The following is a 14484-nucleotide window of genomic DNA, read 5'->3' as shown; positions in this document are numbered from 1 at the left end:
GAGTAGTATACCTTACAGCAACACAAACAATGTCAAATCTGACATTGAGGCATCCTAGATTGTATTAGTTTCCTATACTTATTGCTGCTGTAACAAATTGCCACAAACTTAGTGGCTTAAAAAAATATTTATCCTATACTCCTGGAGGTCAGAAGTCTAAAAGCAGTCTCACTGAACTAAAGTTAAGCTGTCAGCAGGTCTGGTTCCTTCTAGAGGCTCCAGAGGATAATCTGTTTTCTTGTCTCTTTCAGCTTCTAGAGGCCGCCTTCCTTCCTTGGCTCATGATCCCTTTCCCCATCTTTAAAGTGCTTCACTCTAACCTCTGCTTCTTTTGTTTCATCTCTTTTTCCTGACTGTGAATCTCTTGTCTCCCTCTTATAAAGACTCTTGTGATTCCATTGGGCCCACAGGATAATTCAGGATAATCTCCCTATCTCAAGATCCTTGACTTACTCACAACTAAAAAGTCTCACTTGCCATGTAAGGTAACATAGTCACAGGCTCCGGGGATTAGGATGTCAACATCTTGGGTGGTTATTATTTTGTTGACCACAGTGATATGAAAATTTTAAAAGGTTCTTTTACCTTCCTACTACCAGAGAATTTTTACTGCCTAGTTCAATTTACCTGATCCCTCAGCCTCAGGCACCTTAATAGCTCCCCTCTCCTCTTCTCCTCCCTTTAGTTTTCCTCTACACCCCGTCTCTTCTCCTGGATTTCCTAGATAACTTCAAAATTGTCTTACTTTATTACACATAGCCATTTGACTCTGTTTTGCTATTACAAGCTAACTCCAACTCAGGCCTACCTCTGCTCATCCAAAATTATCAAAGTGCTGAGCACAACAGCAGAGTTTCCCATTTAACTGGAATGACTTTCTCTAGAAACAATGATTGTAAAAGGAAAAAACTATCCTTATATTTTGTAGAGCATTGATATTAAGGCCCAGGGAACTCTTCCCTATTATAGTCAGCTCAGTTGGTCAATATATGAGTTGTGAAAATTTGCCTTTTCCTTGATATCAGGATTGTTTCTTAGTCTCTTACCCTTGGGCTTACGAGCAAAAGTGAGTCCTTCTTCCTAAGGCCCAGTAAATAGTCTGCTAATGTCAATAATGGTGGTGACCCCAGTTTGTTAGAGCTTGCCTCCTACTACGAGGTCTTTCCAGAATAAGAACAGCACCCTTCTAACCAAGAGGCTTCCCCAGGCCTATTTTATCACACTGACTGGATAGGAAGGAAGAGAGAGAGAGAATCCAAAGGGAATTCTTATGGGTTGAATTGCGTCCCCCCAAATTCGTATCTTGAAGTCCTAATCCCCAGTATCTCAGAATGAGATCTTATTTGGAAATAAGGTCTTTGCAGATGTAATCAAGCTTAGATGAGGTCATTAGGGTGAACCTTTAATTCAATATTATTGGTGTATAAAAAGGGAAAATGGCCATGTGAAGACATAGACACAAAGGAAGAACGCCATGTGATGAAGTAGGTAGAAGCTGGAGTGATGCAGCTGCACACCGAGGAGCGCAAGCATTGATGGTCACCACTAGCACTAGCCAGGAAGAGTCAAGGAAGGATTCTCCTCTGCAGGTTTCAGAGGAGTCATGGCCCTGCCGACAAGCTGATTTTAGACTTCTAGACTAGAACTATAAGATAATACATTTCTGTCGTTTTAAGCCATCCAGTGTCTGGTACTTATTATAGCAACCCAGGAAACTAATACAAGAGTCAAACACAGAAAAGCGAGCTTTTGACTTCTGAGCAACTCTAAATTCTATTAAGTATGTGGCCTGGGCATATCTATGTCTCACTCCTCCTTGTGAGGGATGAAATGGGGCTGAGGAACCTTGAGCTCCCTCAGAATCTTTGATTGGTCACGTAACATTTGCATCTTGTTTTATATGTTAGCTCAATGGCCTCTGATCAGATCTGTGATCAATCTGGTACATTTTGAGACTATCTGAAACGTCCAGCTCGCCTCTTGGTGAAACTGCTTCCTCATTCTTTAGTGCTACTCTTATGAATCTACCTCAGACCAACAGGAAAAGCATTTCAGCCTCTCAGGACCTTTACTTGGTGAGGTATTTCTCTAAAGAGCGTCTGAAATATTCCTGACAATTTTATAATTAAGTTTTCTCCTAAGGACAAAATGCATATTAAGTAAAAAAAGCAACTTCTATTCTTTCTATTCATTAATTACGCTCAGCTGGTATATCCAATCACATTCAACATATGAGGCTATGTAATGTGCATTAGGTTGTAATGTACCATCTCAGTGATATTATAATATCCAAAATATATCATAAATCTATGAAATTTAATACCTTCTTCATTTATTATCAATTCCAATGACTGTGTTCACAGATCAATTAAATTTCCAAATAGAAGAAAGAACATCTTTCCCAGGATTTTTGTGGTTGCTGTTCTCTTCTATCCTAAAAAGAAGAGTTTTAGTCAAGTGTCTTGATAAAGCCCACGTATCCTCTTTAGCGTCTGCAGCCTTAAGAAGCTTTTCATGAACTGATATAGTTCCTTTGATACCTGCAAGGCCTCATGATACAAGGTAAATTTATGAGTCAATAGCTTTTCTATATACAAGCAATGAACAATTCGAATTTGAAAGTAAAAGATAATATTATTTGTAGTAAAAACAAAAAAAGAAATTCTTTGGTTAAGGTCTAATAAAGTATGTGTAGGATTTATATGTGGAAAACTACAAAACTCTCGTGAAAGAGACTACAGATCTAAATAAATGGAGTGACATTTTGGGTTCATGAATTGGAAGATTCAATATCACTAAGATGTCAATTTTTTTTTCAAACTGACATATAGATTCAACACAATTGCAATCAAAATTCCTGCAAGCTATTTTGTTGATGTTGATAAACTGGTTCTAAAATTTATATGGAAAGACAAAGACCCAGAATAGCCAACACAATAGTGAAGAAGAATGTTGGAAGACTCACAAGATCTGATTTCAAGACTTACTGTAATGCTACCATAATCAAGACCACAAGTGTAGGTAAAAGTATAGACAGGTAAGTCAATGGAATAGAATAGAGAGCCCAGAAATAGATGCACACAATACAGTCAGTTGACTTTTATCAAAAATATAAGGCAATTAATGGAGAAAGGATAGTCTTTTCAACAAATGGTCTGGAGCAATTGTGCATTAATATAAAAAAATGAATCTAGACACAGACCTCACACTTTACACCAAAATTAACTCAAAATGGATCATGGACATACATGAAAAATGAAAACTATAAAACTTCTAGAAGAAAACATAGGAGAAGATCTACATGGCTTTGCATTTGATGATGAGTTTTTAGATACAACACTGAATCCATCATCCAAGAAGGAAAATAAATTTAAAACTTCTGCTCTGTGAAAGACACTGTTGAAAGAATTAAAAGATAAGCCACAGACTGGGAGAAAATGTATGCAAAGATATATATGATAAAGGACTTGTATGCAAAATATACAAATAACTCTTAAAATTCAACTATAAGGAAGCAAACGACCCAATTTAAAAATGAGCAAAAACAAGCCAATCCTGATGGTCTAGTGGTTAAAGTTTGGCACTCTCACTGCTTTGGTGGCCTGGGTTAATTTCCCAGTCACCAAACCACATCACTCGTCTGTCAGCTGCCATGATGTGGTGGTGGCTCACATAGAAGAACTAGAATGACTTACAACTAGAATATATAACCATGTACTGGGAGCTCAGGGAGAGAAAAAAAAGAGGAACATTGGCAACAGATGTTAGCTCAGAGTGAATCCTTCCTTGCAAAAAAAAAAAAAAAAAAAAAAAAAACCCAACACCTTGGGTTTCCATGAGGAGAGTCTTTTCTTAAATACTCCTGTATTCTTGCCCCACCCTTTGTTCTCCTCCATGGAAACGGAGTGAGTTACCTGAATGATAAGTTTGACAGAAGAAAGTGCAAATGTAGCTTGATTCCTTTCTCCATCCTTTCTCTTTTGGATCTTACTGCAAAGAGAATGTGCTCTGGACCATTTTACTTATGCTGGAAGCTTAGTGGCAAACACTTGCTCTTGGTGCTAGTGATTAAGGGGTGTTTATGGTAGTATCTGATTATTCTGCTCAGCCTGATATTCTGAAAGGAAAGTCTTAATTCTGGGATTCAATGTTTAGAAAATTGTTGCTGAAGACTTAAGCTACGAAGTACAACTCAGCATTTATCAATAATGATGATGCTATTTTCATCTTTATATGTTTGCCCCATCTCAATTTGTTTAGTATTCAGAAAGGAAGATGGGTGCTATTAATTTCTACTATAATGACAACAAAGGATGTATAAGCAACTCCAGAATTTTGGCCACAATGAATAGATGGATAAATAGATTGTAGCTGGGTTATTACTGAGCTCAAGAGAGGTTTTTGCTGCATTTAGCAATGTCAAGATGGAAAGTATACTAAAGCATGTTTGTAAGCTGATAAGAATAGTCCAATAAAGAGGCAGAGCTAATTTGCTGGACAACTGTAGGAGAAAAGTTTCTGGAAAATGAGAGGGGATGGAATCCAGGGCTCTAGTGAAGAGAAGTTTGTCCTTTGTAGGAGGAGTGATAGTTTCCTTACTGTAATGTGGGAAGAGTACATAAGCAGATCAACATGTAGATTTGTGGGTGGTTGTTGGATGATCCCTTCGATTTCTCAATTTATCATGTGGTAGCTAAAATTTATCATCACAGTAGCTAACAGTGATAGTATAACAGAAGGTATGAAAAATCTGAGGAAAGAGAAGTTATGAAATAGTAATTTTAAGTTGTGGAAAGACAAACTCCTAGGGAGCCTGGTAGGATTATTGGTCAGGAGTTTCTCATTCAATATTTTTATTATACAATAAAAGTAAACACAATCAGCTCAGTTGTGTAATTTTTTCCAGAAACAATTAACTACATAGATATAGGTATAAAAAAGGTAAACTAGTAAAGTTCATCCAGAGTCTGGTGTTTTCCATACAAGTTTGACAGAAGAGGGGGAGCAAAGGATTGGAAGTTATTGGTAAAGGATTGATTATAATGATGAGTCTATGAAATGAAGAATAGGCTGTATATAAAGGAATATGGACAGAGAGGTGCTGATGGAGAGTGAAATTGGTGGAACTATTGGGTTGGTGGTCTTAAAGAAGTAGAAAAATTATGAAGTGGTGGTACTTATACGTGAGTTAGAAGGTTAAGAGGTGTTGGTCAGAAAGTGGCATGCATCATATCCAGATTTTAAAGGTAGTGTTGCTTCTGGCAAAGTCTAGGATCTACAGTATGACTATGGAAAGACTGAATTAAGAGGACTTAAAAATAAAGTTAATTTGGGATGAGTAAAGCAAGGAATTTTGAGGCCAGAGTGTTAGGCGGGTCATCCATATAGACAGTGAAGTTACCTAGAGAAATGACAAGAATTGAGGTGGAGAGGAAGACAGTGAACAAGAAGCTAAAATCTTCCCTGAAAAAGTGGATTGACAAGGAAGTAATGGGAAATGACAGGGACAAGAAAGGAGAGCGATGTGCTTGAATGGCACGAACTCCAAAGCAGCAAGAGTGGGAGAACAAATCACTGCAGGTTAGCAAGAGAGAGCAAGGGAGCTGGCTACCCTGTCTCCCATTCTTGAGGTGCCCAGAGTATGAGAAAAGCAGCGATAACAAACAAAAACAGACAAATAAAACACAGTATCTGCTTGACAGGGCTAAAAGGGAAGTTATGCATTTAGATAAGACAAGGCTGAAAGCAAAAGGATGGAAAAAGATAGTCCAGTCAATGCAAGTCGTAGCCAAAAGAGAACAGGAGTAGGCATACTTATATCAGACAAAATAGACTTTAAGTCAAAAATTGTCACAAGAGACAAAGAAGGATATTATATAATGATAAAAGTTCAATTCACCAGGAAGATATAACAAGGATGGGAGTTGGGTCATATAAGACAATGTAATAAGCAGCACGGGGATAAGAGCATAGTAATAATGGATTACCACGGGCCTTAAAGTTCTGGTGATATATGAGGTTCAGATATGTCCTCTGACAGTTCAGCTTCACCTCCTATTGGAAGGATGGAATCAACATTAGCTGACATGGGGAAGACGGTGAGGGAAGAGGGAATCAGAAGTTGAGTGGGAATGTGGATGGGAATCAGAATTTGGTTTGTGATATCTATTAGATTTCTAATTGGAGATGTTGATTGGGCATTTGGATGTACAAATCTGGAGTTCAAGAGAAAAGATGTGAGCTGGAAATATCAATTTGGGATGAATTACTAAATAGATATTAATCAAACCCACAGAACTGAATGATATCACATGGGGAGTCGATGTGTATAGAAAACAAACAATGATGTCCAAGGAGTTAGCCTTACAGCATTCTGACATTTAGATGTTGTAAAGTTTAAGGAACCAACAAAAGAGACAAAGAATGAGTAAGTGGCCAGTGTGGTAGAAGGTAAACTAGGTGAGTGTGGGATCCTGGAAGCCATGTGAAGAAATTGTTTCTGGAGGAAAAGTGATCAGCTATGTCAAATCCTGCTGCAATTAGCAATAACATGTGGATCAAGAAATGACCATTGGGTTGAGCAATGTGGAGGTCATTGCTGACTCTGACAAGGGAAGTTTAGGTGGAGTGTTAAGGGAAAAAGCCTGTTTGGAATGGTTGAAGAGACAATGAGAGAAGAGAATTTGGAGATAGTGAGTACTAATGAATCTTACGAGTTTTTATTTTTAAGGAAAGGCCTGTAGTTGGAGTGGAAAGTGGAGTCAAATGAGGGTTAGCTATTTTTTTTAACATGGGAGAAATAAAAGCATGTTTGTATACTGATTGGAAAGATCCAGTAAAGGGGGTGGGGTGTTGACGATGCAGGAGAGAGAAGACAAGCAATGTCCTTGAACAGGTGAGAAGGTCAGAGATCTATTGCCCAACTAGCCTTAGTTAGGAGTTTGGGCAGCTCATCTATGGAAACCAGAGGGAAGGCAGAATACAGGGGCCCAAATGTAGGTAGGTAGGTAGGTAGGTAGATGTGGTTGTGGAAGATTTTGAAAATTCTCTTCTGATTGCTTCAATTTTCTCATCGAAGTAGGAATTAAGGTAATGGATGAGGAGTGAGGATTGGAGAGATGTTAGGGGTCTGAGTAGAGAGGAGGCAGTGTTAAAGTCTCATCTAGGGGAGTAGAGAGGGGATGAACTAGGGATACCTACTGTGGTTGTCCAGCAGCATTCAGGGCCCACTTGAAGTGTATGGTCATGAGTTCAAAGTGAGACCACTTTGCATGGTTTGTGTTTTCTCCAGCTATATTCAGCTGTATTGGGGGAGAAAAGCAAATGCTCTTTGCTGCTCCGTGAAATACTGAGCTGGATTCTTTATCTGGTGGCTAAACTCGAAGTGCTGGATTGCCTTGGAAAATGCTCAGAGCTGTGAACAAAAGTTATATCCTTTAGCTTCTAAATTCAGGGAACTGTCATTTAGGGGGTCAGATTATTCTAATCCTCCCCAAGATGGGAATGAAAGTAAGTTTGTTCAACAGCTGCCAAAAAGGAGACTAGCAAGTATAATGTTGTCCTTCTCCTCCTCTCTGAGTGACCCCCCCCCAACACCAAAGAATCCCCTTAACAATCTTGAGCTACTTCTTCATAGAGGGGTTGGATCTGCAATCTGTCTCAAATTCACACCACCTCGGAAGTCAAACATATACCAGCACTGTCAGCTGTGGGATAAGGGTAGCAGAGAGGAAACAGAGTAGCCTAATAAATCAAGGGAAGACAAAGACTTTTCCCATTTCTGCAAAATTTGGCATGGAGGGCTCCAGGAAGTAGCCAGGGGCTGGGCTGGCTTGCCAGATCCTTCCAAGAATCCACCCAGTTGGATGAAGGGATTTCAATTAGAAGTTGTGGGGTAAACCACAAACTTGGGGTAGCAGTTGTGAGTCTGTACGATAATTGGTATCAGAAGGCGGTGGAGAGGGTCCCTAGCGGGTGTCTACAAACCATTGATCGTTCCATGCAAAATCAATGGCTTTGGACAAGCTTTGTTTTTTCCATTCTTGGATAGACCACACTGAGCAATAGTTACAGACATCTGCAGATGTGCTGCAGCGGCGTCAGACTGGGGATGTGGAGAACCTCCATCAGATTCCACCAGCTACCTCCTCTACTCTCACCCCACCCCTGCCCTGTCAACCACTTTCAGGCGATAGGCATTGTTATGAGTTGAATTGTGTCACCCCCAAATTCATATGTTGAATTCCTAACCCCGAGTACCTCAGAAGGTGACCTTATTTGGAAATAGGGTCATTGCAGGTCTAATCAATTAAGATGAGGTCATACTGGAGTAGGTTGGGCCCCTGATTCCATATGACTGGTGTCCTTATAAAAGGGGGTGGGCCTGGCCCAGTGGCATAGTGGTTAAGTTTGTGCACTCCGTTTCGGCGGTCCGGGGTTTGCCGATTCAGATCCTGGATGCGGACCCACACACCACTCATCAAACCATGCTGTGGTGGCATGCCACATGGGAGAGCTAGAAGCACTTACAACTAGGATATACAACTATGTCCTGGGGTTTTGGGGAGAAAAAAGGGGAGGGGGATTTGGAACAGGCACAGATATACAGGGGAATGCCACGTGAAGAAGGCAAAGATTGGGGTGATGGTTCTACAAGCCCCACAATGCCAAAAATTGCCAGAAACCACCAGTAGCTAGAGGAGAGGAGTAGAACAGATCTTTACCTCACAGCCCTCAGAAGGAATCAACCCTCCCAAACCTTGATCTGAGGCTTCTATTTTCTAAAACTGTAAGACAATAAATTCCTGTTGTTTAGGCCACTCAGTCTATGGTACTTTGTTATGGCGGCCCTGGCAGACTAATACAGGGACTTTTAATCATTTTTGTCTTTTGAAAATTGGAGCAGAACCATGGGAAGAAGAAAGGGAAAATGCCTGCATGAAGGGGAAGCACTGAGGTTGTGAACCTGACAGTGACTTGCATCTGATTGCATATTTAACCAAGAAATACTAAATTTTAAACCAGAAGTATCTGAAGCATTATGAGGTTGAACTGGAATGGAATAAAATAAGTTGTCTTCTCTGGGCAAAGTGGGGGTTCAAATCTAAGAAGAGTATGTGCAGTTTTGTGAATAGATCAAACTGTACACTTTTCCCTCTCAAAGCAGGTCTGGCTCCAGATGACTGTTTCTCTTGTATGATACACTGCTCAGGATAAGCCTTCCAAGGGTGCGTGTGTATGTGCGTATGCATGTGTGTTGAAAGGTGGGTCGTTCTGAAGTGTCAGCCGATTTATGGCCAATTATATCAAAGCATATTAGCCAAGTACCACTGAATATTTGAAAAACAACCAAAATGATTTTTGTAATATTCTGTAAGTCTTGGTAAGTCCAGCTTAGCAAGACTTTAGCTGTTTTCTCAACTAAACACCTGTGGCATTCACACAGTTCAAAAGAAAGGTTACACTCCACACGAGGTTTAAATCTGCTTCATAATTCTCAAAGATGTATTGGGCAAATCATAGATGCCTGTGTCGACTGCATGAAAATTGACTATATCTACGAGATGTGTTGTTTATACGTGATTATGTGGGCAAAATTCATTTTCCTTTAAAGAAGTAAAATTGTAACAAAAAAGCAACATAGACATTTTCAACCCTGGATGAGAAGAAATTATGGGGGTGTTACAATTATAGCTGTCTTGCAGTTCTGAAAATGCCTCCGTTAAATGCCGAGTACTCTAATATAATGACCCTAACCCATCCTCATATGCATTGCAAATAATTCTCTTCACATAGATGCTTCCTATATGCTGTTTTATAGACAGTTTTTCCAATTCATAATAACTTAACTAACAGTTTTGTATCAATATACAGAAACTGTTGAAAATGTGGGGCTTTTATTTGGGGAAGTTTTGCACAAATTGAGGGGGACATATTATATAACATCACAGTACGTATATTTGTAGTACTAAAGTACCTATTTGATTATCATAAGGAATGAAAACTATACATGTATTCCACTTTAAACATATTAATGCTGGATAGAATTGCTGAGTGGAAAGAATTCTTTATGTGAAGATAATGGTCTAGTGTTTTCCCTACCAGAAACTGGCTGTGAAACTTATCTCCTTGGTGTCTCATTTGCTGCACTGATAAAACAAATGGATTGCACTAGGTAAAGTCCAAGTTGTCTTCCAGTGCCAAAATTCTAAATTCATTCAACAGATGTTTATTGCCTAATGTGTACAAGGCACTGTGCTAGTAGGCACTGATAATATGCTGGTAAACAAAACATAAAAATCTCGGCCTTTGTGTAAAGAAAAAGTTGCTAGTGCTCTTCTGGTCTCCAGAGTCTGTCCCAACCCTCCCATCTCTGTCTTGTGCCATTTGAGTCATTTTCTTAGATCGTGCTTTTGACCAAGCCCCTCCAATACTCAAGACTTGTAAGGGTCTCGATCAATTGCAGAGTATGTTGCAAATTCTTTAATTAGGTATTCCTTACCCAAAGTGACCTGACCCAATACTATGTTAACAATCTCATTACTTCAGAGGAAGCATTGGGTAGTAGGAAAAGAAGTGATCCAGGAGTCCAAAGCCCTGAGTTCAGGTCCTAGTGCTCCCACTCATTAGCTTTATAACTTTGGGCAGGGCATATAAATTCTCTGAGCCTCCATTTCCTCATTTGTAAAATAAGAACGCCAATAATCTAGCCCCATAGAGCAATATGCAAGCAATAAATCACACAATAAATCACACACAATAAATAAATAAAAGGATGAAAGTATCTCGTAACTATTAAGGTAAAGTGGGATAGCGGAAAGACTGTGGATTTTGCAATCACTTAGAACTAAATTTGAACTCTGGCCCAGCACTTTATTAGCTTTGTGACTTTGAATAAGTTAATTAATATCTCTGAAGTCCTTGTCTATAAAATTGGATCAAAATAGCTATTTTGCATGGTTATTATGAGTGCCTAAATGAGACAGTGTAAGGAAAATACTTGACAGTTAATGGGTAAATAGGTGATCATTGAATAGTAGCTATTACTAAGGCAGTTAGTATATATTTTAATTCTGCATAGAGAATGAATTGTATAGATACTATGATCTTACTAGTTGACAAATTAGTTCAAACCTTCCTCAAGAGAAATCACATAATATGTTTTGGGGGGGGGGGGGGTGAAGGGAGGAGGGAGATTATGACAGATTCCAACTGGAACCATGATGAATTGCAATTCATATTCTGAGGTCAGGCTGATCTCATAGGACCATTAAGTAGCAGGAGATAGTCCACACACAGAAATGCATAAGAAATAAAAAGATTCAGGAGATTGATTTGGTATTATTTGGTAGAGTTGAACATGCATAAACTTTACGACCTAGTAAGTCTACTCCTAGATATATACCCTGGAGAAATTCCCATGCATGTCCAAAATGGAGTATGAACAGAGATGCTAATTGTGGAGTTGTTTATAAAAGTGAAATATTAGAAAGAACTTAAAAGTCTATCAATTGAAGGGTGAATAAAATAATCATGATTTAAATAAGATATATACCGCAGCGAAAATGAGTGAACCATATCACTTACGTATCAATGATTGATTATCTTCAAAAACACAATGTTGAATAAAAAAATAAGATGTGCAGAATAGTATTTATAGCACAATATCATTTATATAAAGTTTAAGAACTTACAAAACAATACTATATAGTATTTTAAAGCATATGTGTATATGTGGTAAAATTTTAAAGACACGAAAAGGAGAGAGAATCACCAAATTCAGGACAGAAGCTAAGTCTGGGCAAGATGTGTGTGTCGGGAGGAGGGGATGAGGAGACTGAATCAGGGTGAGTTACAACAGGGAGCTTCACCTGTATTTGCGATGCTCTGTTTCTTAAGTAGATGGTGGGTACATGGCCGCTTTTACGTTATTTTCTATACTGTGTATATATCTGAATTATTTTGTAATAAACACTGAAAAGAGTATGATAATAAAGTGAGAGGAGAGGAGGGGAGGGATCTGGTTCTTGCTGTTAACCATCAGGAAGTCACAATGAATTGTGAGTGCTGATTACCCAGTGAGAAGCTAAGAAAAGTAATCATAGTACACAGAGTGATATCAACATATTCCCAACTAAAAAGAAAACAGCCATGGAAACTTAAGCATTGTACACGTTTGCATCTCCCATACTCAAACTCAAGTATGTATCTAACCTCATCCTGGAGGCAGCTAGGTGGGGAAGGGCAAGCACATAGTATCAAATGAATGGACGAGAAGAAATACAGGCTTTGGAGGCAAACTGACCTTTCCTTTCTGCCATGGAAATGAACTGTAAACCCAGGACAACCAATGCCTTGCTATATTACCTTAGACAAGTTTTAGTTTCAGTAACCTTAAATGTAAAATGAAGATTATAATATCTATATCTATATATCTATGATATCTAGCTCACAATATTTTAGAGAATACACACACATAGACCCATATGCCTAGAAAAGAATAGGTGTTCAAGGAATGCTAGTTTTCTTTTCTACCCACTACGAGATTTCTTACAGCCTGAATTCTCATAAGATCAATTATTAAGTCTCATTACAATCTACTTGAAGATCAATTTGTTTAATTCTATTATTACAATGACTTGGAGCAGCTTTGATATAATGACATTTTTCTTATTTTAGTACCTTTGTTCACCCTTACTTTTATGACAATAAATTGCCAAAAAATTAGATTAAGTTTCTAAGGCATTTAGATTGAAGAGACTAATTACCTGTTCCTGTTCTCTCCTGACAGGTGCTGTTAAAGTACATGTGTGACCATGGGCAGCACCATCTCCCTTGCCCACCAAGATGGCACTCCTGTTGCAGAATGAACTTTGAGTACCTAAGCTCTCAAAGTGCCCTGGCTCATTTTCTCAGCATCAAATTTGAGTGGATCCTAGCTGCAGAACAAGCTGAAATCTCTGTAGTAAGCCAACTGGGAATAGAGAGAGGCCAGGAATTGTGGGACTATCACTATGAGAAAGGACACAGTTTTGATTATATGCACCTGAGAAAAATGACTAGCAATTAAGATTTCAAGGGCTAATGAGAATCAGAGAACTCAAACAACCACCAACCTCTCATAAGCTTATGGCTCCTAGAGAATCTCATAGCGTGATTTTTCTGAGAAGAATTTAGGACAGAGTTGTTAAATATCATACATAGCCAAGGTAGGAACAACCTAATTTTCTCTCCCATGACCAAGCTAACTTATGCTTATCTGGAATAACAAGCCAGGACTTTATAAACCTGTTCAAAGTCACTTGCAATCATAGGGTAGCATGCTGAAATCTTGGAAGACAACATAGAGGAGGTGAAATATTTAACATGGTGAGATTGCATGGAAATCCAAAAAATCTGGTATTTTATCCTGCACTTCATATTCATGTGCTATAATTACAGATTTTTACCTGTGGGGGGAGTATGTAGGTGGTAGAAATTCTGCATTTTGTCACCCTCATCTGTTGCTTCCCTGACTGCTATGAAATAAAGCTGGAAATTAAATACAAACAGTTTGAAATTCATTCAAAGCCAACCGTTTAGAAATTTTAAAACATTCTTCTAAATTCTGCTTAGGTTAAAGTGGAACTCTAAACTGCAATTCCAGGCTACTGACGATATGACGACAATGAGAACACTACATCTCAAAATATATGGACTGTGGTCAAAGATGAACTGAGAAGATTTACAGCCATAAATGTTTTATTCCTAAACACAAAAGAACATAAATGAGAATTCAATTAAAAAGAATAAAAATAAATCACAATAAATATAAAGTGGAAGGAATTTATTCATTCAATAAACATCTTTTGAGTGGCTACTATGTGCCAGACACTGTGCTAGGTACTAATGATATAGCAGTAAAGTCAACCAAGTCTAGGCACTCACAGAATTTACATTGTAAGAGAGAGGGAGAGAGAAAAAACTAACACATAAACAATGAAGTGAATAATGTGTTAGGTGGTAAGTACTATGAATAACAATAAGGCCGGGTAACAGACAAGGCATATTTGAATGCCAATGAAATATGGATACTTGTGACATATATTACTCCTGAGCAAAACTTCAAGAATCAGTGTATGTGATTTGCTATATTCCCTTTCTCCCGCCTCTATGATCATGGAAACAAGTGTCAAGATGGGGCCTCCATCAGCCGGGGTCCACTAGACCCCTTGCTTACTCATGGTGGGTATATATCGTGCTTGAGAAATAAACATTGTTGTTTTAAGCCACAAGCATTTTCATACTTTTTGTTACTGCCATATAGCCTAAGCCATTCTTACTCTTAAAATCATCTCTGTGGAAATGTCAAGTAGGTAGCTGTTCACATAAGACTTTTGGAAAGAAACTGGGAAATGCTAAGAGTATAGGTGGTGGTTAAAGTCATGAACTGGATAAGATCCCTGAGGGAATGAGTCTATATAGAAGAAGTCTGAGTCTTGAGCT

The 14484-nt window shown here is 38.6% G+C and overlaps 1 long non-coding RNA gene across 2 annotated transcripts in view; it reads left to right on the top strand.

Annotated features, from left to right (window-relative positions):
• The window catches only part of LOC139042695 (uncharacterized), a 122431-nt gene extending 108222 nt beyond the window's left edge, over positions 1-14209 (top strand). The window contains exons 2-3 of one of the 2 annotated variants that reach the window (XR_011499730.1): positions 12791-12964; positions 13615-14209. This is a non-coding gene — a long non-coding RNA (uncharacterized lncRNA). The other variant, XR_011499729.1, reaches the window with a different exon arrangement.
• Positions 14210-14484: the final 275 nt, after the last annotated feature.

Source organism: Equus asinus, chromosome X (assembly GCF_041296235.1).
Source record: "Equus asinus isolate D_3611 breed Donkey chromosome X, EquAss-T2T_v2, whole genome shotgun sequence".
NCBI classification, from domain to species: domain Eukaryota; kingdom Metazoa; phylum Chordata; class Mammalia; order Perissodactyla; family Equidae; genus Equus; species Equus asinus.
This window is presented reverse-complemented; position numbering and strand designations above follow the sequence as displayed.